The 26,492-nt window shown below is 43.8% G+C and overlaps 1 protein-coding gene across 13 annotated transcripts in view; it reads left to right on the top strand.

Moving 5' to 3' along the window:
- Nucleotides 1–1,019: 1,019 nt before the first annotated feature.
- The window catches only part of ZMIZ1 (zinc finger MIZ-type containing 1), a 508,413-nt gene continuing 482,940 nt past the window's right edge, over nt 1,020–26,492 (top strand). For 10 of the 13 annotated variants that reach the window (XM_030569249.1, XM_030569248.1, XM_030569253.1 and 7 more), the window contains exon 1: nt 1,021–1,238. The gene's annotated coding sequence lies outside the window, so the exon portion shown is untranslated. Of the gene's footprint in view, nt 1,239–26,492 lie in introns of all 13 variants that reach the window. The other 3 variants (XM_030569265.1, XM_030569256.1, XM_030569259.1) reach the window with 2 other exon arrangements.

The following is a 26,492-nucleotide window of genomic DNA, read 5'->3' as shown; positions in this document are numbered from 1 at the left end:
TGCAGTGACATCGTCAAAAAGTGTGTAAGCTTTTGTGTGTGTGTGTGTGTGTGTGTGTGTGTGTGTCGGGGGGGGGGAGGATAGCTCACTGAATTGATGGCAAGGAACACGATCAAACTTTCAGAGACAATTGGACACCCGCATCCGGAGTGATTGCTATTAAAATAAAAAACACCCCCTCCTCTTTTTTTTTCCTGTTTTCCCCTCCCTCTTCCTTAAGCCCTCCTTCTTTGGGGAAGCTTGTGCGTGTAGTGATACCGCCCCTTCTCTTCGGACTGGAGATGGTGTTGGTTGGGGCTGCTATAGGCAGTCAGAAAGCTCTCTTAAGGGACGATTCTGTTCTCTTGCTAGCCCTAGAAAAGCTTCTCTCCTTCCCGACCAGAACAGAGAGTCTTTTCTCCGTGGGGCTAGAAGGGGAATCCGGCACTCCTCTCTATTGGTTCCTTTATCCCTTCCTTCCTGAATCATTAGTGCTGTTCGCCTTGAAAATAAAACCCCACAGAGCTAATATAAAGTGAAACGCATCAAAAAGGCAAAAGAGCTTGACCCTTGCAACCAGCCATTCAGTAGTCTGTGTCGTACCCCCCAACCCGTAGTCCCCAAAACCCCAGCAATAATCGCCTTTGAGGAGAACATAAACTGCGGCAGCATCGCACACTTTTAATTATATAAATTCCAGAGTGGGGGTCCCCCCTTTTCAGCAACATCTAAATCCAGAGGGGAGGATAGTCCCATGCGTTCACTCTCTAATCTGGGATGGTTTGCATTGCACGCCATTCACTAGCATTAAGAGGAAGTTTGTGGGTTTTTTTTTAATCCTGTAAAACAATATTTGCATTTTTAACTTTAACTTTATGTGATGCGGGGAGGGAAGAGAGGGGGCGAGAAAAGAAAGCGAGGGACAGAACATCCCTACAGGAGGCAGCTCCCTTTCAGATAGGAATCTGGGACAGATTTTGCCAACAGCCACAAAGCATGGCCCTTTGGTAATAGAATAGCCAATGTAATTTGACACTTCAACTTGCTGTGCTCTCTGCTAGTTGATTCACTTACTCACCCACTAACATTGAGCTCCTTTTCACTGTCTGGGGGGGGGGAGCAAGAGAGAGAAACCGCTTTTAAATGAAAAATATTTTTAAAAGCACCTGAACAGAGCTGCCAATCAGTTGGGGAAAGAGGATTTTTGCCTGCCTGCTTCCTTATTATATTTCTTACTGCAAGCCTGCTGTGCAATCTAGGTAAGTTTCGTGTCTATTTCAGTCTTACGTTCACACCTCCCTGTGTTTGTGACCGGGCAAGGATTGTATCTTGAATGAGGCGAAACAATGGAGTAACCAAGCTAAGGAAATATATATGTATATATATTGAGAGAGAGAACATTTGTTTTTTGCAAGACAAGAAAATGTGAAGATTTCTTAAAGGGACAGGTTGTATCTGTGTGTCTGGAAAAGGAGGAGAGGGGAAGGGGGAATGAGACAGAAAAAGAAAACAGGAGATCCAGCGGAAAAGGAAATTCCTTGCCTTTTTGTGATTGTAGCGAATAGAGATTAAGGAGCCAGTGTTTTATATTATGAATGTGGGGCTCAGATCACTCCCTCACCTCCTTTGAGCTGGGGAGGGAAGGGGACAGTGTTGGGGAAATAGGTGTCTTGTGTGAGGTGATTGTAAAAGGAGGAATCCTTGAAAATTATAGCAGAAGGAAGGGGGCGGTTCTTTCGTGTTGTAGATTTAAGTTTTAAAAGCTGAAACAATGAGGCGAATTAGGCATGCCTGAGAGAGAGAGAGAGAGCGAGCGATCTTGTACCATAAAAACAAAGGAGGTTTTAAAATATTCCGGATAGCTTCTGTTTTCTGGCCAGTTTACCTTTCCTGCCTGCTCCGGTTGTGCACCGACAGGGTCGTAATCAATCGAGCTGACACTGGAGAATCGCTGGGGGTAAGAGGTGGGGAGAGGAAGGTTGCAATAGCAAAGTATTTTTCCGGGAGGGGGGCGTGTGTGGAGGGGGGATTGGGCATGTTTTCCGGGCTTTGGGAAGCTTGCCTGAGTGTAAATTCCTTGTGTCTGGGTTTTGAAAGCCAGTTGGGACTGGGGCCTCTCTCAATCACAAGGCAGAAGTAGGCTCTCTCTCTCCTGTGTACATCTGTCCAGGAAGCCCGAAGCGGGGGGGGGGGGGGGGAGGGGCCGATTGAAAGAACCCAGCTCCTGCTTTCTTGCCATTGTGAGAGGAAAAAGGAGGGAATCGTTTTCACGGGAGACTGGCTGAGCTAGCTGCAGTAAAAGGGAGAATGGCAGCCAGTTAAAAGACACTTAAGGAATGTAAACATAAAAATAGGAGCCATCTAGTCATGTTGTATTCCTTGCTCTAATCATCTGGGATGGGGTTCTCTAGCCTGATTTTGGCATGGGGGGGGGAAGAAGTGGAGAGGTAAAAGGAGGAACGGGGAAGTTGTTACTATACCCATTTTTCTACACTGCAAACTTTTGTTTTACACGTGTATAGTTTAATTTCAATCCTACTTTGGAGTCTGTGATGGGGAGCATAAGACTAGTTCTTGTGTTAAATTCCTTCGGCTGTTGCAGACCTTATTCATATCCTTAATAAAACTGACATGTATAATGGCAAAAACATGACAAATTGCTCTGATTGTGGGTCTCACTAACTGGTCCAGGCAGCTGGACTGAGAATTAGCAACTACCACATATAGGTAATTTATTGAGACTGCAGCTAACTTAAGCAATAGCCCTGCATTACTGTTTGATTGTGCACAGTGTATGTTTTTTTGCTTCAGTTAATAATCTGCAAACGGCTTAATGACTCTGTAGTGACAGAGGAATTGGTTTTGTCCATTTACTTCAGCAGGCCTGAGTGAAGCTGGTATTCTGACTGCTTTTTTCAATGCATTGACACGAGGGAGGAGGATTTAACTTGGCAGCCTGAACAAATGCTATATCAAAGGTTTCCTAAGAGACAGTAAGAGAGTTGGTGAGAGACGAATGAGCTGGGGTAGTTTTAGGGTGCTACCTATGCAAGCTTTCTTTTAAATATGAAATGGCCATTTAGAAACCTGAATAGAACTGTGTGCATCAGAAAGGCGATAGGCTTATAAAATTTAAAAGGGCAAAAGTCCATTAATGCTTTGGCAAAGCTTTGGCTCTGGGCTCTGGTTGAGTAGTTCCAACTGCCTTGAAGTGCCAGAGCCTTTAAGGAATCTTTTGCAACAGCTTCTCTATAGTGGCAATATGGAACTTGGCCTTGTAAATTGGAAGGTTAATGATGCAGTCTCCTCCTTTCCAGACACGAGAATGAGAGGTGGATATAGGATACGGATACAAGGGTTTAAAAAAAAAAAAAAGCCCCACGATAAATGATTAGGCAGGGCTGTTGCTAATGAAAGACTATTCCAGCTTTAATACTTGTGCAATCATTTCGCACTGTGGCAAAAGTTCTAACCCAAAATTAATGTACAAGCAACCAAGAAAAAGTTTGACAAAGAGGTTCAGCAAAATTATATACTTAGAACTACTGACAGTCTTTGGGAGAATTAGGATTAATCTAGCAGACACAGAGCTGGTCTCTGCCTCAAACTTGCACCCCCTTCTTTTGATCGAGGGAAGTTTACTATGGCATCAATCTTCTCTTGGCGGGGCCTGATTCAGGTTTATGAATGCCAGAAGACTTGCGCTGACCTTTTTCTGTTCAACTCGAGGATGTTGAAACACCAGCCATCAAACAAAAGACACATTGAAAGCAAGATCTGCAATAGAGCACGTGTGACTTTGAGGCTGGTTGAGTGCATTTGGTGACACTGTTTTCTTCTGAGTTCTGGTAGGGGTTGGGAGGGGAGAAAAGGCCATTTATTAAAATGAGATTGTGGAAAAAATGACTTAAATAATCTAAACACCTCTAATTAGAGGACACAATTTTGCTTTTTTTAAAATCATCATCTTTTTAGTTTCTTCAAAATTCTGAGGCTAAGGAAAGAGACTACAATGTTTTTCTCTTGAGTGCAAAAATGATATGAGTTTTGAAGTATCTATCCTGTTTATTTTTTTTAAAGAAAAATTGTTTTAAAGAACATGAGAACTGAAGTTCTAGAATTGTCTTTAGGATGTAAAAAGAACAAAATAAAAAATTGCTCAGGATTTAATTGCCAAATCTGTGGTTTTGCCCTATATCAAAAGTAGTTCTTGTCTACTTTGTAGGCTAAGCTTAAAGGAGATTTTAGTTTCATTTAAAAATAAAAAGCAGAGCCAATGAATTTAGTATTTTACTTGTCTGTCTCATTCATGTCAACATGAATGGATGCTTTCATTGTTTACAGCGGCTAAGGTTCACAACACCTTAAATAAAATTGAATGATGGCAAAGGCTCAGTTAAAACTTTGTCGGGGAAAGAACCATGTTGGTGCACATCTATACAGTGAATGTTTTGTAGTGTCTGAGATCATGAAACCTGGCTATGAGTGTGGTGTAGAACTTTGTTTTCCAAAATATTGTATCACACAAAAGATAATAGTTAGTTATTTTTCCCATTACTTAAAGGATTTTTTTTAATAATCAGAAAGTTTTACAAGGAGTTGAAGTGATGGAATTCTAGGTAACATATGTTTCCATTCATAACTTTTCTTGGGAGTTGCCTGCCCTTTACCCTATATCTCTTCCACTTTTATAGGTTCCAAAGGTTTTGTGTCCACAACAAAACTCATGGATGGTAATTACATCAGTGACACTACTGTTGATCCAAAGTTATCTGGTCCCTAGCAACTTGACATGTGTGGTATCTGCCAGGAAAGCTTGGTTTCTCACTGTAAACTGGAAAAACTTACAAGTTTGTTAATTTTGTTTTTTGTTTTGCCTTCTGTCTTGCTAATATGTGCCCTAGCATTTGGAGGCAACAAGGGCCCTGCATTTCCAAGTTATACAGAGTACAGTGTGACTTGAGGAGTGAACATAAGGGTGACTCAGTATCTACCAGTTTTTAGTCACCATGTCATAACAACTTGGGGAATCAAACAGTGCAGAGAGTGGTAGCGAATTTGGCCACTATGCAACTGACTAATTTGTTCTCTCCTAGTTATACCAATTTCTTTGAAATTCTATACAGTATTAGTGTAAAGACATGGAGAGAATGTTGTTGCGGAGTTGAGAATTGGTTTATGATTGCACTCAGCAGCTACTGTGCTGACAAGATTTCTTTATCCATTTAAGATGTTGGTTTGTTTTTTAAAGAGGAAGCATATTTCATCAAGATGTAGTACAAAGCAAATATGCATGGGGTATATCCAGTAGTTCAATATGGTAGGAGCGTTTTGTTATTTCACTGAACTTTATGTAGATCTAAACTTCCCTGCTGACATACGGGTAGGCAGTGTTAGTGGAGCTAGAATTTATTCTTCAAATGGTTTTTTTTTAAGTTTAACACAAAAGGTTTGCAAAGCCAAGTGTTACTTTGTCATAATGATTTTATTCTTCTCTCTCTTCTCCCAAAGTAAGAACTTCTTATGTAGCAATTTTCATTTTATTTGTTTACATAGGATTTTATAGAACAATCTGCATTTAGGTTGGTTAATTTTAGGAGGTTTTTAAAAGGGCTGTAGGTTTTAAGAGAAATGTCCAGGCGAGGAGGTGTAATGGATCATCCTAGTTTGACTGTTGGAGGCAGTAGTGTATTATGAGAGTAGAGATGGTCTTAGGCTTTGTCATGTGATGCTTTTGTTTCTAATAGGTTGAGATGCATTGAAAACTGAGTGGTTTTTACTACTTGCAAATGTTGGGCTCTGATTATATGAGCACAGTGGTACAACTTTCTCCCAAAGAGAGAAGGATGAAAAATAATGTAGACAGTACTTTTCCAGTGAGAGAGAGAAAACTATCTTTTGTAGTCCTTAGTCTGACTAGCTAAATTATCCAGCCCCTGGTAATAGAACTAACTTTAATCAGTGGGAACAACCCAGATCTGCAAGGAACATACCCCTCTGTTTAACTCAGAAATGTTCATTTGATTCAAGCTGTTTTATGTTCGCATCAGTTGAGATAATTATACCTTTCAAACCTGCATATGGGGGTAAAAGCAATAGCTTATATTCCTATCATTCAATTCTGGAACAGCTGGATCCAATTGTTTCTGGGGTAAAGAAATGATAGCTTACTTTTTAAAGGTGTCTCTAAAGGGCTAAAAACAAAATAGACCCACATGCCCTTTGTAATAATAGTTCAGTAATTCAGGCTGGGTGTTTTGTATTTTGTTTAGTTATTTAATAAGTGAGCATTCAAGTGATCACATCTAAACTATCAAGTTAACACTTCATTAAAATGAATATGGGAAATTTATCCTTCTGTTGACACTGTCTCTCTTTGACTCTACAAAGCTGCAGTGAATTGCTTCACAAAGTAAAATGCGTAGCCTATGGGTTCAGTCTAGGTAGGATTTTTTTTTTAATATAAAATCCCTTTACTATTCATGGCACTACAGAAATCTGTGGGAGTACCATAAATCTGTGGATTTGGATTGCCCCTACTGTTCACTGTTTTTGTCTGCGTAAGGAGCTTGCTATTTGATTTTCTCCTGACTAAATGTTTATATGTCAGCGGATGGTGGAGAGTCGATTTATAAAACAGATGTCATAATACTAAGACATTCTTCTCCAGATCTATGCAGCCTTGAATTTTGTGTCTCTCTCTTTTTTTTTTTTTTTTTGTACACCACTCATAAAGTATTCTGTGGCTCCCTGCCCTGGCTGGCAGTACCATTACTATCTCCTTTGCAATAGAACGATATTTCAGATTTCTCAGTACTGTATTGAATGCAAGCTTGGAGGCATTCTTGGTTACTCTGAGCCTTCTTTACGGGGCTAAGGCCATTGTGAGGTAGAACTACCTTTGGCTGGCCCCAGCTTCCATTAATATTGTGTGTGTAGACTCAAGTAGTTGCTCAGTTTTTTGTTGATTGTGAAGGGCACATGTTTTTATCTTAGTACTCTCCACAGCAGCCGCTACTTCCTGAAAGCTTAAAGTAAGGTAGGAACTGGGACCAATTCCAAACTAGATATTAATAAAAGTATCTACTGGAAATTAGCATCAGAATGAAGCCAACAGACATTATATACCTTCCATACAGCGTGATATGAAATCAACATGGTAATTTTCTAATCACTGTGTCTGGCCTCTTGAAACTGTTTCTTGCCTCTGCTATTGTAAACCAAGTGTAAGAAATCACTGGAGGAGGTAATGGATGGGAGAAGGTAAGGAGCTGTGTGTGTAAACAATCTCCTGGTGAGTTATTTCACAAGCATAAGTCAATCTGGGCCAGGATGGTATTAATTGAAAGATATTAACAGGTCGATCTGCTTAATACACAAATGCATACAGTGTAGATAAACTGTGCCCTGATCTTGTTACAGTTTTCTGTACCTGGTGAAATATTATCTGCCTTTGTTTTGTAAGGACCTTTTGCTTAACAGATTAACACACTTGTTGGCAGAGGGGACTTGGAGAGGGTGAAATAAATGGAGAAGCGCAGCTCAGCTGTGAGCAAGTTTGGGGTTTATTTGTTTGTGTATGTCTGTGAGACTGCAGAGTATGATGATTGACTGGCTGACAAAGCCAGTGTTATCAGTCTCCTAGGGGTTTCCAGATAGTCTCATAACTAATCAGAGCGGTTTATTTATTGGGGCTACAGTGACACAGATATATGACAGAATGATAAGGGCTTCAATTGGTCATTTAGTAGGAAAAAACAATTCCTCTGATAAATATTTGCTTGTCTCTGGCTGTGCTCCTGTTACCCTCTGAGAACAGAAGAGCTTTTCAGCCTGCTCTGAAATGTACACCAGTGCCTTAGCCAGCAGTTTTTAACGTGTAAGCATCTCTTATTTTTTCCTTGTTTAAACACCCACCCTTCCCAAAGTTAGCCTGAGCTTTCTGTCTTCCTCTGTTAATAGGTCATGACTGAGTGATAGTGCTACTATAGTTAAGGTTAAGTATCAGAGTGGTAGCCGTATTAGTCTGAATCTGTAAAAGCAGCAAAGAGTCCTGTGACACCTTATAGACTAACAGACATTTTGGAGCATGAGCTTTCATGGGTGAATACCCACTTGGTCAAGATGCATGTAGTGGAAATCTCCAGGGGCAGGTATATATATGCAGGCAAGAAGCAGGCTAGAGATAATGAGGTTAGTTCAATCAGGGAGGATGAGGCCCTCTTCTAGCAGCTGAGGTGTGAAAACCAAGGGAGGAAAACTGGTTTTGTAGTTGGCAAGCCATTCACAGTCTTTGTTTAATCCTGAGCCAATGGTGTCAAATTTGCAGATGAACTGAAGCTCAGCAGTTTCTCTTTGGAGTCTGGTCCTGAAGTTTTTTGCTGAGTTTAGTTAAGGTTGAGACTAGTTTACTGTTTAACGGCTAATTTTTCTAAGTGCTTTGAAATCCACATCCTTACTTGGGTTGTCTTGAAAATTGTGTGCCTCATGAGAATCCAGGGAGGGTTAATGGTTCAAATCTGAGATCTTTTGATCAAGGTGTTCCTGAAATACAATCCCCACCCTGCCTCCTAAAAATCACGATTCAAAATTTTACAGTTCTTAATGTTTCCCCCTCCCCCGCACACATATTTGAAGCTCAAATGATGTCTTTGATCCTCCCCAGTCTGGTATCATCCACTTGCAGTTGATCTCAGTTTGACACCCTTATTGCCCCTCCTGCTATAGCAGGAGGCATGAAGGAGCCAGGAAGAGTGCAGAGCAGGTAGGTGAATGGCAGTAAGGTATGCAATGTTCTTGGAGCCATGCCAGTTTCAGGATGTTACAGATACAAAGTGTTTGAATAGCAATAAGGTGTTCCCCAGGTGATCTCCTTCAGTCCCCTCATTACTATCATTTCCTCAAAAAACAAGGGAAATTCACTGCCCAGAAATGGTTAATGCAGGGTTGAGGTTGACTGGAGTGCCTCTTACGCCATCAGGAAGTCAAATGCACCTATACTTTAATCTATGAAAAACAGACACTACAGAGTTAAAGTACTGCCAGCTGTGCCCTGCACTCTTAACTCTGCCCTCTTCTGAATGATACCCCAGCCCACCCCAACAGATAATATTGCAGCACTCTGTCCTTCCAGATGATAGGAAACACTCCAGGTGTGGTAGCTAAGTACAGCAGTAGAAAATGTCAGGCTGTTTCCTCATTAAGGCAGAAGTTATATTTAGGGTGGGTTTAGTGAACACAACTGGCTATGCCCGGCCTGTACCAAAGCATTTCACCTGTTCAGCACAAGCCACCTCAGAGTTGGCAGCTGTTACCTCCCTTTGACCCTTGTCCTAAGGATTCCCTCTGGAACATCACCCCAACTTACCTTTTTCCTGTAGTGTATTGTCATGTATGCTTGCAGCTTGCTAAAAATCCCTATGGCAACAACAGACCTTTGTGCTTTTCTGCCCATACAACCCAACACAGAAAGGAGGGGTCTGGGATACATTTGGGTGCAGATGCACCTCTCCTCATATCAGAGTGTGAGCTGTGGTAATCTACAGCAAGGATCCCTGCACCAGTCAGTATAGCTGTAAATAACACACTGAAGAGCTGTTGGCACAGCATGCAGACAAATGAGAGAATACAGTTATGTTGGACACAACCAACCACTTAAAATAGCACATTCATTTAGTTATTCTTAGTATCTTCCTATTATAGGGCAGCCCTGGCTGAAACATACTTACACTTTATCACCAATGGCTCTTGCCAACTCCAGGGGACAGGACTGAGGTTGTGGGGAGGGATTGGTGTGTACCTTGACTATGTATTTCCTGGTTTCCTGAGGTTTCGATATAGGTGCACTCAGCATTCTGGAAAGGAATGAGGCACTGTCAGGCAACCTTAACTGTGTGTTAAGGAAGCTTTTGGGCAGTGACTTAAGTTGGGTTTAATGAGAGAATTCCTTTTTCACAGTGAGTTTTTAAGAGCTCCCCTTTCTGCCTCCCAATTTAATAATGTTAAAGCAAAACAAAGCCTTTATAGTCTGAAACAGGCTCTTTTTTCAGGAGCTGTAATGTTTTCAATTAAGTGTCACACACAGCATGGCCTCAGCACAAACCTTAAGGATTCCATGGGACTGTAGTTGCTCATAAGATTTTGGCTGCCTTAGTGACCAGAAATTGGAATGCTTATCTATAAGGAAAATTTGCCTAGAGTGTGCTTCTGGTTAAGAGAGACCCTGGTAGCCAGCATTCTCATGCTAAGACGTGTGTGACAGTAAAGAGCCATCACTGTTAAAAGCGGGAAAGTGTTCATAGGTCAACAGAAATCCCATCTGGCTACCTTTTCCTCTTCCCAAGGGGGAAAAAAAAGCATTAAAAATAATTTTGAGACTCCTCAGTGGCATTAAATTCTTAATAGAACAATTTATAAATGAGAGGTGGGGGGTTCTTCTGCTGCAGTTTGCAGAGGGAAAGAAGAATGATGTGACTGTCATAAGGTCTACCTCATTTCTTTGTGTCCTTTCTACAATTTCTATGTTTGTTTAATGCTCTTATAATTCTCTTTCCCAACAATAGGATCACAGAAGATAACTTGTTTACAACAGGTGCACAGCTTACGCTGGCTGCCCTTGAAACAACCCTATGCCTCCCCCAAGCATTTTCAAAGAAAGCTTCCTCTTTTTGTTCTGCTGCACTTTACATTTGATTTAACATCTTGAATCTAAGATTGGAATGTTCCTTCTAAAAGGAACCTGGTTTAGTGAACTTTCTCCTGACAATTCTTCTATGATTATTATATCTCTTCAATACAACCTTATTAAAGTACTTTATAAACTTTAAGTACAGCTCATGATGGCACTGTTATGTAGGTATTATCTCCATTTTATAGATAAAGAAACTGAGGCACTGAGAAGTAGTTCCTTGTTTGTGAATACTGGGTGCAGACAGAGCATACGCTTACTGAAAACTCTAAGGCAACTTAACTGTGGACTCCCTGCTGCTCCACCATAATAACATCTGCATCTTTGTGCACTCCTCACCAATTGTTTTCTGCTGCTCCTCCCCAATAGCTCTCTAATCTGACAAGATTTTAAAACTGCTGATGGTAGTTCTTCAAATGACCTGTTTAAGGAGTGTTGCAAATCAAGAGACTGGGGAAGAAATATTTGGTCAGACTTTTTGAAACTTTTGTTTTTTGTTAACACACACAAAGCTCTAATGTGCAATGAACAGTTGGGAGAAACGACATCTTTGTTAACTATCTCACACCCACATCTTTCACTTATGGTGTAAATGTTTACTTCAGTCATCCAAGGTCTACAAAAAGTCTTCTGGCAAAACCAGACCTTGCATATCTGATACTTCTAAGCAGTGTTCCCTCTAATTTTTCCCACCCATATACAGAGTGAATTGTGTTATGTGCACCAATATGGAGGTGATATGTGAAAAAAACACCTCTGTATTGGTGCACATAACAAAATTCATGGCGTGGGGTTGAGAGGTTCAGAGTGTGCAAGGGGGCTTAGGGCTGGGGCAGAGGGTTGAGGTGTGGAGAGAGGTGCGGGCTCCAGGGTGGGGCCAGGGATGAGGGGCTCAGGGCTGGGGCAGAAGGTTGCGGTGCAGGGGGTGAGGGCTTCAGCTGGGGTGCAGACTCTGGGGTGGGACTGGGGATGAGGGGTTTGGGGCGTAGACTGCCCTGGGGCTATGGTGGGAAGAGAGGACTCCCCCCAGCAGCCCCTGGGCTGGGGAGAGAAGGGCCCCTCTTCCCACCACAGCAGCTCTGGCTTGGCTGGGCTGGGCTGGGGGAAAAGCTCCTCTCCCAGACCGCGGCAGTTCCGCTGGGCCTGGGCTGGGCCGGGGGAGGGGCTCCTCGCCCCCCCAGCAGCTTCAGAGAGGCTGCGCTGGGGGACCTGCGTGGCCCTAAATAGCTTGCTGCACGGCATTGCAGCTTACAGGGAACCTAGCGTGTAAGGTATAAGTGCAAGCAAAATAAAAACAATTCAGACTTTGTTTATACTTCATAAAGTAGCATGAGGCAGACACAAGTCCAATATTTTTTTAAATCCTGTGCCGGTGACTGAATTGTAATTTCCATGTCAGGTCTGTGTGCTAGGACTTATAGGGTTTCATTTTCAGAGGTGATGGGCACTTATTTTTAGTATTATTGTTTGTGATTTGTATTAAAGTAGAAATTGGGGATTGGGACTGCATGATGATAGCCACACTACAAACACATAGTAAAAGACAGTCCTTGCCCCAGAGAACTTGCAGTTGATTAAAATAGATGTGGGCGCTTGGTATTTTTGAAAATCAGGCCTCTTTTAACTGAGAACACTGGTTTGACAGGAAGAGGGGTATAATAGTAATTCTAGTAACTTTCTTTTGAAACTCCCTGAAACATTAATAAATATTTTTCTGTCAAGTCTGTGGCATATGCAGAATACATGGTGTGGTGTATAGCTTTTACTGGCACTGGTTTGAATTGACCTGTCCTACATAACTGACCAGTGACAAAGCCATTTGATAATAATGAGGACATCTTAACCACCTGCTGATAAAATCTGTAAGTCAGACCACACAACATCATATATTCCCTGCGTGCATGCACATAGTATTGTGTATGTAGTTTTGCATTATGTATGTTTTGTGCTTTTAACTCTGGATCTTTTGGTTTCATGGACCTGGAAGTTCTCTATGCAGGATTCCGATTCACTTTAAAGGAAATTGTGCATGCAAAAGGTAGACTTCCAGGATCAGGACCAGAAAAGGCCATAGTTCTTGTATATCACAGTTTTATTATAATTTGTTTTGCTGTAGAAGATGGAGAAAAATTTGCTCAGAAGCATTTATTTAGGAAGCTAAAAAACTAGGACCTTATCTGGCATTGATTTAAATAAGTGGGAGTGGCACTGATTTGGTAGTATCATTGACACAGATTAAAAGCAGAGGGTCTGAAAGTAAACTGCTCCATAGGAACTGTAGTGTGGATAGATGACATCCTAGTCCATTTATCCATGCTCTTAAGTTGTCATATGCAACAACAGTAAATAATATGTCTTAAATGTTTATCCAGATCAACTTGCAAAGTAAATCTGCCAAAATATGTACAGATCCACTGGCTCTTACAACTTTCCCCCTCCACTTCTCTCTCAGCCTGCCTTGCCAGAAAATACCTTATGTGCTCAGAAATAAGAAGAGCTCTGCAACGAAATATTTAATATACTCAGTCTGGGTTTTACTATTGTAGTTCCCTTAACTAAAACACAGAGACATTAAGCTTCTGTATTGAAGATCTGATATTTCCATGGGTTGGGCTAGAATGTAAGTTGACTGATTGGTGCAGTGGGTTAATACATTATCTTTAATCTTTGGATATCTGGGTTCAGTGCTACCTGCAGCCATACAGGGTCCTTGCTGATTTTAGCTGATCTTAGACCTGTTAGATACAATAACAACACTGATTAATGTACTACAACTGTCCTACAAGCTTGTGCTGTATCTGGTAGTACCCTGCCTGGCTCTGCTCAATGCTGTTAGAAACACAGGTGATGTAGGGTTGCCAACTTTCTAATTGCACAAAACAGAACGCCCCTCTCCACCCCATGCCCGACTCCTTCCCTGAGGCCCCACCCTGCACCTTCTCCAAGGCCATTCACTACATCCCCCCTCCCTCTGCTGCTCGCTCTCCTCCACCCTCACTCACTTTCACCGGGCTGGCTCAGGGAGCTGGTGGGGGGGGGGGGGGCTCTGGGTGGGGCCAGAAATAAGGGGCGCAAGAGAGGGCTGGGGCAGGGGTTGGAGTGCGGGAGAGGGTACAGGGTCCTGGCAGCGTTTACCATGGCTCCCAGGAAGTAGCCACCAGGTCTCTGCAGACCCTGGACACATGTGCTGCTCCTATTGGTCACAGTAGCCGAGCAGTGGGAGCTGCGGAGCTGGCCTTTGTGGCAGGGACAATGCGCAGAACCTCCTTGGCCATTCATGCATCTAGGGGCTGCAGGGACCTGGCAGCTGCTCCTGGGAGCTGTGCGGAGCTAGGTCAGGCAGGGAGCCTGCCTTAGCCCCGGGCCCCTGCTGCACCGCTGACCAGACTTTTAATGGCCCAGTTGGCAGTTCTGACTGGAGCCACCAGGGCCCCTTTTTGACTGGGCATTCCGGTTGAAAGCTGGACGCTTTGGAACCCTAGGTGAATGTAATTATGGAAGTAAAGAGGGGGGGAAAGCACATGAATATATACTAATTTTGTTCCATTTACAACAGTTCGTTATTAAGGTGAAGCGAGATGCTTAACAATAGGTTTTTGATCATGGCTTCATGTAAGTGTTTCACTAGATTCCTTTCACACTTAAATGCAGAAAGTGAAAACACCCTGATAGGTTCCAAGTAATTTGCCCATTCCAATCCTTATTAACTTTATTATGATGTGACATGACCTGAAATGATATGAAAATTATTTTCTCATTTAATAAACTTCGTTATAAATGTTTGAAAAATTCTTGTGTCCAGTTACTATTCTGGGAATAGTCCTGTCATGAAAGCGCTACAAAAATTTCTAATACTTCTTTGCAGAAGAATTTCAAGTATTTCTGACACTGCTGTATAGTTTAGTACTTTGTACCTCACTGAACTTGGTTTAAACAAAGAAAAATGGGTTTGGCATGTCATTTTTAGCTCCCTGTTGTCTGAAACTGTCTTTCTCAGTAGAGAGAAATGGAAATAAAAATATTTGTAGTTTTGCCAGCATCTTGTCCTAGCAATTTCCCAGTGTATTAAGTCACAAAATGATGAAACATAGTTCATATCTCCTGGCGCATTAAATATATTTTTAAATACTTTATATTTTTCTGTTTATTCCCCTCAGGCTCTTGTGAATTCTCGCTTTATTTTGTGGCAGAAATTGGTAAGGCAGGAGAGTGATCTGAAATGTTTTTATGGAGGAAGCAAAGAATTTGGAAGCCAAGTTTCTTTCCTCACTTCCAATGTGGATTTGGAAACATTTTCAAAGGAGGCTAAAGATGAGCTATACGTATGCCAATGCCCTTTAAAAGACTGCTTAGCTTCTTTGTTCAATAAATACAAAACTCTAATAAACAACACTGAAAAGGCTGGTATTCTCTGGCAACTGCTGTGTTTGAAGCTAGATGTGGCTTGTTTTGTGAATGTTTAATATTTTTAGTTTGAAATACAAACACATACCCTGATATAACCACCGTACTCTTTTCAATTTACTTTAAAAGCTAAGGGGTCTAAGGTCCAGAATTCTTAAGGCATTAAGGTGTTGCTGTGCTGAACATTGCAATGCTTAACTGATTTAGGAGCCTAAATGTTGATGGAATTTAGACCCCCCCAAGTGCCTAAATCCCTTTTGAAATGAGATTTAGCTCCTATATCATGTAGAGTCGGGACACTGAGCACAGCAGCACCTACATTGTTTTAAAAATCTGGGTCTCAACCCTTACAATTAATGTATATTGGCCTGCCCTTGCCCACACATGCAGATGATTAACTTACGTTGCACGTACAGTACACTTCGATACTTGCATTAGTAAAGATATGTACTTAAGTGTTTGCAGGGTTGTGTCCTAAAGGTTTCATGCCAGGAAGTAAGATCAGATTTGTGATTTATGTCTTGAAAACAAATGTGGCTTAAACAATACACCTCTACCTTGCTATAATGCCACCCGATACAACGCGGGTTCTCCTGTAGTGTGGTAGAAGCAGGGCTCCGGCGGCGCTTTAAAGGGTCCAAGGCTCCGGCTGCTGCGGGGAGCCCTGGGCCCTTTAAATCACCACTGCAGCCTTGCCGCCCCTACCCCAATATAACAGCTTTTCACCTATAACGCGGTAGGGGTTTTTGGCTCCCCATTACCACGTTATATCAAGGTAGACGTGTACTTGTAAGTGAATCAGGTTTGAAAATGTTTTGAGGTTTGTTTGTTTTTTCCATGTTGATAATGCTTAAATCTTCCTGCCCCAGTGTTAAGAAAATGTAACGATTGAGGGATGCTCCAAATGTTATTAGTTTTTCATTGCTATTTTTGAGTGACTAAGATGAGGAACTTCAAGAGATCAGTTCAACAGCTGGAGTTCTCTACCTATGTCTTTCTGCCACATCAATGGATCAGGACAGCATCAAGTGATTAGCAGGCAATTGAAACAAACTCCCCTTTTCAGTTGTGGCTCCCAGTGTACTTAAGAGGGCATGGGGGAGAGACTAAGTATTTGTGATATTCTTAATTTAATTGGAAACGTTTGCACGGAGCTGAAAACTCACAGGGACAGCCTCGGCCTGAAAGCAGCCTTTAAATTTGTGTGTGCTTGTATATTTGTGTCTTGTAGCATCCATAGAGAAGGATATAATTAGAGTGTCTTCCAGTTACACGCAGAGATGGAGGAAAAGGGAACGACAGTGTATGTGAGAGAATTTTCATTCGTAAAGAATACAGTATAAAGATTAAAAGCTAGGCTAGTTTTTAGATGGCTACTTTTATCCCTAAACAACTGCAGGTTTAATTTTAGACTGATTTTTTCCCCCTAAATGTTGTTAGTTGGAGGGTGAGGGGTTTAATACAGATGTAAATGTCGGTTTGGTGAAAAAATAGTTTGAGTGTCATACAATTTTGAATGGCATGTGGTTCTCTATTTAGCATACTATTTAAAAGCTGATTTTGTTTTTTAACCTGGATAGCAGACTACTGAGTAGAAACTAATTGTTTTCTTAGGGGCTATTATTCCACAGGTTCAATTCTGTACACTTCTTGAAATACACACTGATATGATCAGACCAAATTTTTCTAAGGGTATGTCTACATCTACAATTTTGCAGCGCTGGTTGTTACAGCTGTATAGGGCCAGCGCTGCAGAGTGGCCACACTTACAGCAACCAGCGCTGCAAGTGGTGTTAGATGTGGCCACACTGCAGCGCTGTTGGGCGGCTTCAAGGGGGGTTCGGGGAACGCGAGAGCAAACCGCGGGGAAGCAGGTCTCCTTCCCCAGTTTGCTCCAGTGTTCCCCCGAACCCCCCCTGCAAGCAGATCTCCTTCCCCGCGGTTTGCTCTCGCGTTCCCCGAACCCCCCTGCAAGCAGGTCTCCTTCCCCGCGGTTTGCTCTCGCGTTCCCCGAACCCCCCTGCAAACCACGGGGAAGGAGACCTGCTTGCACGGGGGTTCGGGGAACGCGAAAGCACACCGCGGGGAAGGAGACCTGCTAGCACGGGGGTTCGGGGAACGCGAGAGCAAACTGCGGGGAAGGAGACCTGCTTCCCCGCGGTTTGCTCTCGCGTTCCCCGAACCCCCCTGCAAACCGCGGGGAAGGAGACCCGCTTGGGGGGGGATTCGGAGAACACCGGAGCAAACCGCGGGGAAGGAGACCTGCTTGATTACCAGAGAGGTATCCTCAGGTATGCTGGGATACCTGCTTATTCCACGGAGGTCAAGAAAAGCGCTGGTAAGTGTCTACACTTGATTACCAGCGCTGGATCACCAGCACTGGATCCTCTACACCCGAGACAAAACGGGAGTACGGCCAGCGCTGCAAACAGGGAGTTGCAGCGCTGGTGATGCCCTGCAGATGTGTACACCTCCTAGGTTGCAGCGCTGTAACCCTCTCACCAGCGCTGCAACTTTGTGATGTAGACAAGCCCTAAGGGTGATAATGGGATTACAGAAATGTGACTGACCAATATCTGAATACCACATGGTTTTACACTCTAGCTGTCCTGCCATACCTTAATATGATGGTATGAGTCAAAGCATGGTTTTTCTTTTTGCTTTTAGAGGTGTAGGTCAAGAGCCTTCATTTGTTACTTGTAATTTGGTTTTTGTGTTTTTTATCATCTTTTAAAATGTAAATAATGCTTGACTACAGAAATGGGAGCCATCAGGCACCCTCCTTCTGTAACTTGATAATTAACATTTTTTACTTGATTGTTGTAGTTTTAGGTTGTGTCGTTTGCATAGTGTTTGAAAGCGTGAATGTACTGGTGTTGTCTAGTGATTAAAGCAGACAACTAGGTGTCAAGAATCCAGAGCTGATGACCTCCAACATTCCTCCATTATGAGCCAGGCTGCTGAAAATCATAAGGTTATAAATAATTCACTTGGGGTTCTTTTTATTTGCCTTCCTGTTTTTGTTCCTTTAGGATTCATGCCTACAAGTTTTTCTCACAACCATCAGTGCTAGAAATGTCCTTTTCCCCCCCCTTTTTAAATGAAAGCAGAGATTTTCATTATTGCTTGAGTCCACTATCTCACACTTTACCTCAGTTTACTGTCTCTAAAACATTTATTTATGAACAATTTATGAAACTGGGGGCTTAATTTTCAAAAGTACAAAACACTTGCAGCTCCCACTGACTTAAGTGGCAGCTGGGTACCTTTTGAAACTCAGATTCTTGATGTGTAGAAAATGCTTCCTCAGATGGGAGGATCTCTATATGAGGAAATAATGTAGTTCAGGCCCCACCTGCATTAGTCTGAAATAGCCTGAATCGGTTGTTTCCTAGGACATGTTGGAAAGTCCATCTATTTGAACTGGGGAAGAATAGTGAGGGAATAGTAAATGGTGAGTGGAGTTGGTTTTTGTTTATTTACCTTTTGCTTGGTCATTTTGGGCGAGGGCGGGAGAAGAGAAAGGGTGAAGTGAAAATGCTGGATTTGTAACATATGTATTGCATTTTTAAATATCTGCCAAGGGCTCTGAGAGTTTGAGCTGTGGAAACGTTTACCTTTATTTAACAAATCCACATAAATCCATAGTGCTGCTAGATACAAATACTGTTCCAGGTATTTAATTGCTTGTGTGTGTGTGAGAGAGAGAGAGAGAGAGGACTTTATCTCTGTCGGTCAAGTCCACTTTAATTGCTATGATCCGTGCATCGTTCCAACATCTAAATGCAGCCTGTGAATTGGTTTGATTAAAATTGCATCTCTAGGTGTACGCTCTAAATACCTTAGGTATTTCACCTACAAACCAACTGTAGAATTGCTGGTAAGAATGACAGCTGCAGGCAATAAATGAGGACAGTAATAGAAGTCTCAATGCTAGAACATCATAAATCAGGAGAAGAGAGCAGAATGTGTGCTGACAAATCAAGGAGCAGCTGCAAACAGCACTTTCCAGGTAAGAATTATTGCACTGGCTTCTGATAAGTACTCAGAATACACCTCTAGCCTTTATATGTGGATGACTTCCCTGCTGCATTGCTAGGCACGGTCATGTAATCAGTAGAGTTCAGGTAGTTTGACTTGGGGCTTGTCTACATCACAAAGTTGCAGCGCTGGTGAGGGGGTTACAGCGCTGCAACTTAGGAGGTGTACACATCTGCAGGGCATCACCAGCGCTGCAACTCCCTGTTTGCAGCGCTGGCCGTACTCCCGTTTTGTCTCGGGTGTAGAGGATCCAGCGCTGGTGATCCAGCGCTGGTAATCAAGTGTAGACACTTACCAGCGCTTTTCTTGACCTCCGTGGAATAAGCAGGTGTCCCAGCATACCTGAGGAAGCCTCTGGTAATCAAGCTGGTCTCCTTCCCCGGTTTGCTCTCGCGTTCCCCGAACCCCGAGCAAGCAGGTCTCCTTCCCTGCGGTTTGCAGGGTGGTTCGGGGAACGCGAGAGCAAACCGCGGCGAAGCTGGTCTCCTTCCCCGGTTTGCTCTCGCGTTCCCCGAACCCCCCTTGAAGCCGCCCAACAGCGCTGCAGTATGGCCACATCTAACACCACTTGCAGTGCTGGTTGCTGTAAGTGTGGCCACTCTGCAGCGCTGGCCCTATACAGCTGTATAAACGACCAGCGCTGCAAAATTTTAGATGTAGACATACCCTATGTGTGGTAACTGTTTTGCAGGGTGTCATATACATACTGTACTGTGGACTTTCATTTTCATCCAAGGCATATTCAGGTGTGAGCTTTCTTTTTCTATGAGGAAAGTCCTAATGCCTTTCCATAAGAGAAGTTATTTTACTTAATTTCCTAAGAGACTTTGGAGAACAGTTCTTGACAGCTGGAGAGAATGGATTGTTTTCCACTGTTTTAAAACCAATTTACTTTGTTAGCTCATGGGGGTGGGGGAGGAAGAGGAGAGAGAGTGCACATATGAGTGTTAGTTATTTATTTATTTATTTTTTGCCTTGGTAAGAAAAAGATGAAAATGCAGCCATGTAGGCAAATGAAATGGCAATATGCATCCCATAGAAAGCCAGTGTTCATTCTGCTGTTAAAAAAGCCTAAAACTGTGTGTGTGTGTGTGTGTGTGTGTGATGGTGTAAAACAGTTGTCTGTCAAAGGATTACGTGACTAGAATGTCTCTTTTGAACCTCACAAACTGGAGTATCAAAATGCATGTCCAATATAAAACAATCTTTAATTAAGTTACACACAGAGATTACATACATAAGTTACATACTGGATTACAGTGCCAGAACATGACTTTAACATACAGATGTTTATATTTAAATTAAATCTAAATCTCCCGATTTGTTGTCAATTACCTTACTTTCATCTTGCCAGATCGTAGGTTTAAAGTTTAGTCCAGATCCGTGGTGCCTAAAAGTTACTTTACTGCTGTCTCATTTTAGTACCTATTTACAATGAGCTTGATCTTTGTCTAATTCTGAGACCTATATGTCCACAATAAAAAAAAAAAATTAGAATTGTTACTTACCAATAACCTTGACAGAGATCTCAGCAGACTAATGGTCTGTATTCATGCTTAAGGGCCTTGTCTTTACTAGGAAAAAAGGTGCTAACATATTAACTAACACCTGTTAAAATCCTAACGTAGACAAGGCAAATTGTAGATTTAACTTGTTCGCTGTCTGAGGGAAACAGTAGGCTCCCAACCCCTAAGGGTATGGCACACTTGCACGGAGTGCAAGGGTATGTTTACACTTGCCGCGGCAGCGCTTTGAAGTTTCGAGTGTGGTCGCAGTGCCAGCGCTGGGAGAGAGCTCTCCCAGCGCTGCACGTACTCCACATCCTCTACGGGTGTAGCTTGCAGTGCTGGGAGCCGCGCTCCCAGCGCTGCGGCACTGTTTACACTGAGGCTTTACAGCGCTGTATCTTGCAGCACTCAGGGCATGTTTTTTTCACACCCCTGAGTGCAAAAGTTGCAGCGCTCTAAAGCGCCAGTGTAGCCATGGCCTAAGATTGACCTCAACCAGCTCACAGTGTATCAACAACAGTTGCCTTTGTTTGCACTAGGATTGCTAACAGGTGTTACAAAGCTCTTAGTCCTGGTTTACACCAAAAACACAGATCAACCAAGTTATGTCATTTAGAGGTCTGACAAATTCACTGCCCCTGAGAGTGGGGGTATGGCTACACTTGAAGCTGTACAGTGCTGGGAGTTACAGCTGTCTTCGTACAGCTGTGTAGGGAAAGCGCGGCAGTGTGGCCACGCTGACAGCTACCAGCACTGCAGTGTGGCCACATTTGCAGCACTGTTGGGAGTGGTGTATTATGGGCAGCTATCCCACAGAGCACCTCATCCCATTTTGGCGCTGTGGGTTGTGGGAAGGGGACGGAAGGGTGCAGGTCATTCCGCTTCCTGTCCCAACCCCTCATGATGCATCGCTTCACATCCCAGCAGTCACTGTTTTTCCATCCACGTTTGGCGCCATTGTGACTCTCCCAACGGTTTCTGTGCAGCGCAATTTCTGTGGGAAATGGAACTGCTGAGGAGTATGCTGATGAGTGTCATCAGCACATCACGTTTGGCAGTTGAGCTATTCCTTCAGCTCCAAAGAGACAGTGAGGAGTCCGATGATATATCGAGTTGCCTGACGCGTATGACACTAAATTGCTTGTGGCATTCATGGAAATGCTCAGCACCGTGGAACGCCGTTTTTGGCTTGGGAAACAAACACTGAGTGGTGGGATCACATCATCATGGAAGTCTGGGATGACGAGCAGTGGCTGCAGAACTTTTGGATGAGAAAAGCCACTTCCATGGGACTGTGTGCTGAGCTCGCCCCCACCCTGCGGCGCAAGGACACGAGATTTAGAGCTGCCCTGCCAGTAGAGAAGTGGGTGGCTATTGCAATCTGGAAGCTGGCAACTCCAGACAGCTACCGATCGGTTGCGAACCAGTTTGGAGTGGGAAAGTCGACCGTTGGAATCGTGTTGATGCAAGTTTGCAGGGCCATTAATTGCATCCTGCTAAGAAGAACCGTGACTCTGGGGAACGTGCAGGACATTGTGGATGGCTTTGCACAAATGGGTTTCCCTAACTGTGGAGGGGCGATAGATGGGACACATATTCCTATTCTAGCACCACCCCACCTAGCAACCGAGTACATTAATCGGAAGGGGTATTTCTCTATGGTTCTTCAGGCACTTGTGGATCACCGTGGGCATTTCATTGACATTAACACAGGCTGGCCTGGAAAGGTGCATGTTGCACACATCTTTCGGAACAGTGGCCTGTTCAGGAAGATGCAGGCAGAGACTTTTTTCCCAGACCGGAAGATCACAGTAGGGGACGTCAAAATGCCCATTGTGATCCTTGGAGACCCCGCTTACCCGTTAATACCTTGGCTCATGAAACTGTATACAAGGAAGCTTGACAGGAGCAAGGACTGGTTCAACTACAGGCTGAGCCGGTGCAGAATGACTGTGGAATGTGCTTTTGGCCGTTTAAAGGGGTGCTGGCGATTTCTGTATGGGAAGCTAGACTTGGGGGAAAGCAGCATCCCTGCGGTTATATCCGCGTGCTGTACCTTCCATAATATTTGTGAAGGGAAGGGTGAAACATTCAGTCAGGAATGGACCTCCGAGGTTCAACGCCTGGAGGCTGAATTTGCGCAGCCAGAGAGCAGGGCTACTAGAGAGGCCCAGCACAGGGCTACAAGGATTAGGGATGTCTTGAGGGAGGAATTTGAGGCTGAAAACCAACAGTAATGTTTGGTGCCTTGCATGAGAGTGAAGTGCAGTGGTTACAACGTTAGTAGGAATCTGTTTTTCCTAAAATGATTTGCAGTGCCTGTTCCTTTCCTGGGTTATGGCATCTTTCACTTTCTGCAATAATAAAGACTGTTTTCAAAGCCAAGAATTCATTTATTGAAAAGAAAATAACTTTCTTGACAGACACACAACATTTTGGGAACCTAAAAGGGCAAGGGGGTGGTGAACTGTACAGTCACAGGTTTGAATATGTCCTGTCTGGAGTGCTGTGCAATGACTGCTGCACTTTAGGATGAAAATACTGCATGGTGATGGGGGTTGAGTGCAGAGGGTAAGGGTCGTAGTTCTCAGGGCTAGTTGGTGAACGTACGGGTGTTGGGGGCAGCTGGTGGTGGTAAGAACCTGGATGCTGGGGAAGGGGGTTTGGAGCTGACATTGGGGCACAAGGGAAAGAGCTTTGGGACGGGCGATGGGGGGTGGCACGGTAGTGCTCTGCCTCCATGGCTACAAGTGACTGGGTAGAGTCTTCTTGGCATGCCAGGATGCTTATCAGCTGCTTTGTGCGTTTCTTCTTAGCCGCTGCGTTTCTCTGGCGGATCCTGCTTTCCCTTTCCCTCCAGTCCTGCAGTTTTTTCCTCCAGTCCTGCAGTTTTTTACTCTGTCTGGCAGAGTGATCCATAACTGCTTTCAGCATGTCTTCTTTGCTTTTTCGTGGCTTCTTCCTGAGGTTTTGTAGCCTCTGAGCAGTCGATGATACGGGCAGTTGAGTAGTCAAGGACACTTTTCAAAAGGCAAAAATGGCAACAGTTAATAGAGGCAGCATTGTTTATAATCTCACCCAGACAGTTATTCCCACACAGTGAAGGAGTTTACAGTCTTTACTTTAGCATACTTTTCCCATACCAAACAGAGCACACATAACCCACAGGAGCCACGAAATGGTGAGTAAGGGGGACTGATTGCTTCAGAGATGTGCAGGGGTTTCTGTGCATTGGGGAAAGCAAACTTCTGCAGGGGGCATCTACACTGAACAGTCTCCCAACATTTTCCACAGGATTTAATCCTGGAAGATATCTCGCTGCTGCGGGTCACCTGGGAAGAGCGGGAGTGTCTTCTACAGCAATGCGGATTCTGCCGTGGCCCCTATGCAACTTGCCTGTGTGCAGCAATGGTCCCCCCACCCCTCGCAGCACAGTGGCGCGGACGCGTTAGCCTGACTGGGACAAGGACCATGGTGGCTCTCCCTATAAACTTGCGCAAGCGCATTGCCCGTGCTCTGGCTAAAACTTTTGAAGAGATTACCGAGGCTGATTACAGAGACATGATAGACCAAATCAATGGGCTATTCCACATCTAGGCATGCATGCATGCAGCCCTAACCCCCTCCTCCTCTCCCAAAACATTTCCATCCTGAAAATAAAAGCCGCGTACCGGTAACCCTCTCCTCTGCTTGTCCTTCACCAAGTACCAGCTGCTGCGACTAGCTAGCTTCCTCCTGGCTTGAGAAGAGCTCCTGGCTGCATGCCTCCTGGGACTCCAGGGTGTCTCCCCCCCGACCCTAGTACCCTTAGTCTTGGTTTCCTCCTCCCCTTCCCCTTCCCCTCCCCCTCCGAAGTGTCCATCGTGGTCGTCGGATTGGCAGTGGGGTCACCCCCAAGTATTGCGTCCAACTCCTTGTAAAAATGGCAGGTCGTAGGGGCAGCGCCGAAGTGGCGGTTTCCCTCGTGGGCTTTGCAATAGGCACTCCGCATCTCCTTCACTTTAACCCTGCACTGCACCACGTCCTGGTCATGGCCCCTTTCCAGCATGGCCCTTGAGATCTGCCCATAGGTATTGTAATTCGTACGGCTGGAGCGCAGCTGTGACTGCACAGCTTTCTCCCCCTAAACACTGATGAGATCCAGCAACTCGCCATTGCTCCATGCTGGGGCTCGTTTGGCACGTGGAGGCATGGTCACCTGGAAAGATTCACTGATTGCACTCCACACCTGGCTGAGTAAACAGGAAGGGGATTTTTAAAATTCCTGGGGCATTTAAAGGGCGGGTCACCTGAGGCCAGGGCAGTAGAGTGCGAACTGATGAGCAGAGTGGCTGAACAGGCATTCTGGGATACCTCTGAATGCCTCTGGAGGCCAATTACAGCGCTTTTGGTGGCCACACTGGTGGAGCAGCACTGTATCACCAGCGCTGCAATCATTATGCCCCAGGCAGAGCAGGAGTACAGCCAGCGCTGTAGCCAGGGAGATACAGCGCTGTATGTGCCTTGCAAGTGTGGATGGTGAGTAAGTTGCAGCGCTATAAACCCACCACGAGCACTGCAACTCTCCAGTGCAGCCAAGCCCTCGGATGCCCACTGATGTATGTCCAGAATACAGAACATCATCTCAGTTGCACAAACCTCTGGGATGGCATGGGCCTACCCCAGTCTGCGTTACTTCATATGCATGGTGAGTGCAAGGTCACACCATATAAGGATGCCATTTTGAAGAGAGCGCCATGCAGATCATGGTAGCAAGGGTTGAGACTGCACTTTGCAAAATGGCATCTTCAGTGTGTCCATGATGATACAAGATAAAACGATGTTCGGTTATATATCAGTACCGGACAGGAACAAACCATACAAAAACAAAACTGTCTAGCTTAAACTGGATGAATGGGCTGCCTACCTAATAGAGGAAGTTAAGATGACTTAAGCCCTATTGTAGGCAGCACAAGGTCGATGGAAGAATTCTGCTGTCAACCAAGCTACTGCCTCTTGGAGGTATGGATTAACTACAGAGACAGAAAAACCCATTCTGTCTCTGTAATAAATATTTGCATTACTGTGCTACAGTCGCCCAGCTGCTGTGGCGTATGCAGTGTAGATATAGCCAGAATGAACTACCCCTAGATGCATTCTCCTGACCTCTCAGTCCATACCTCCAAAGAGGGTAGAGGTACAATAATTAAGCAGATGTGAGGATACTTAAATTCTGCTACGCCTGCTCTGTGGCTTCAGGACACTGGACTGCAGGTCTGTTAAGGAAATCATATAAAAGGTGCCAGATTGTCTTTATAAATTTTTTTTTTCAGTATTGTAGTGCAAACAATATATCCTAAGAGAAATGTTTCTTTTAAACAGACAACTTTAAAGCAGACTGAACAATGTGTGCTCAAAACTACAACTCCCAAGATGCACTTAAAAAAAAGGTCTAGAAATAGCCATAGTCAGCCTGTAGCCACTTCACATCACTCCCAAAGCAAAAATCAAAGGAATATTGTCAAATCTCTGAAGAAGGTAGATTTTGGAGGTCTTTAAATCCAGTGTGATAGATTTTCTAGGGAAGAAACACTTTCTTCCTTTAACATATTTTTCTTTTCTAAAGCTAACAGGGTAAGAAACTTTCAAAAGACTTGCTTTACTTACAATCATTCATGTGTAGTTGGTTCATGTAAGCCTTGACAAACAGAGGTCTTCTTTTCCTAACATAGCTCTGGTATAAAGCTCTAAACAAGGGTAACTTTTCAACTTGGTTGTTAGCATCATTATTATTAGGAAATAAATAAAAGTCACAGTAAATCTATGCTAAGAAGCCCTTTCTGCTAATGGAAATCATCAGGGATCAAGAAAAACAAGAACAAAACAAACATAGA

Source organism: Gopherus evgoodei, chromosome 7, assembly GCF_007399415.2.
Source record: "Gopherus evgoodei ecotype Sinaloan lineage chromosome 7, rGopEvg1_v1.p, whole genome shotgun sequence".
In the NCBI taxonomy this organism is placed as follows: domain Eukaryota; kingdom Metazoa; phylum Chordata; order Testudines; family Testudinidae; genus Gopherus; species Gopherus evgoodei.
This window is presented reverse-complemented; position numbering and strand designations above follow the sequence as displayed.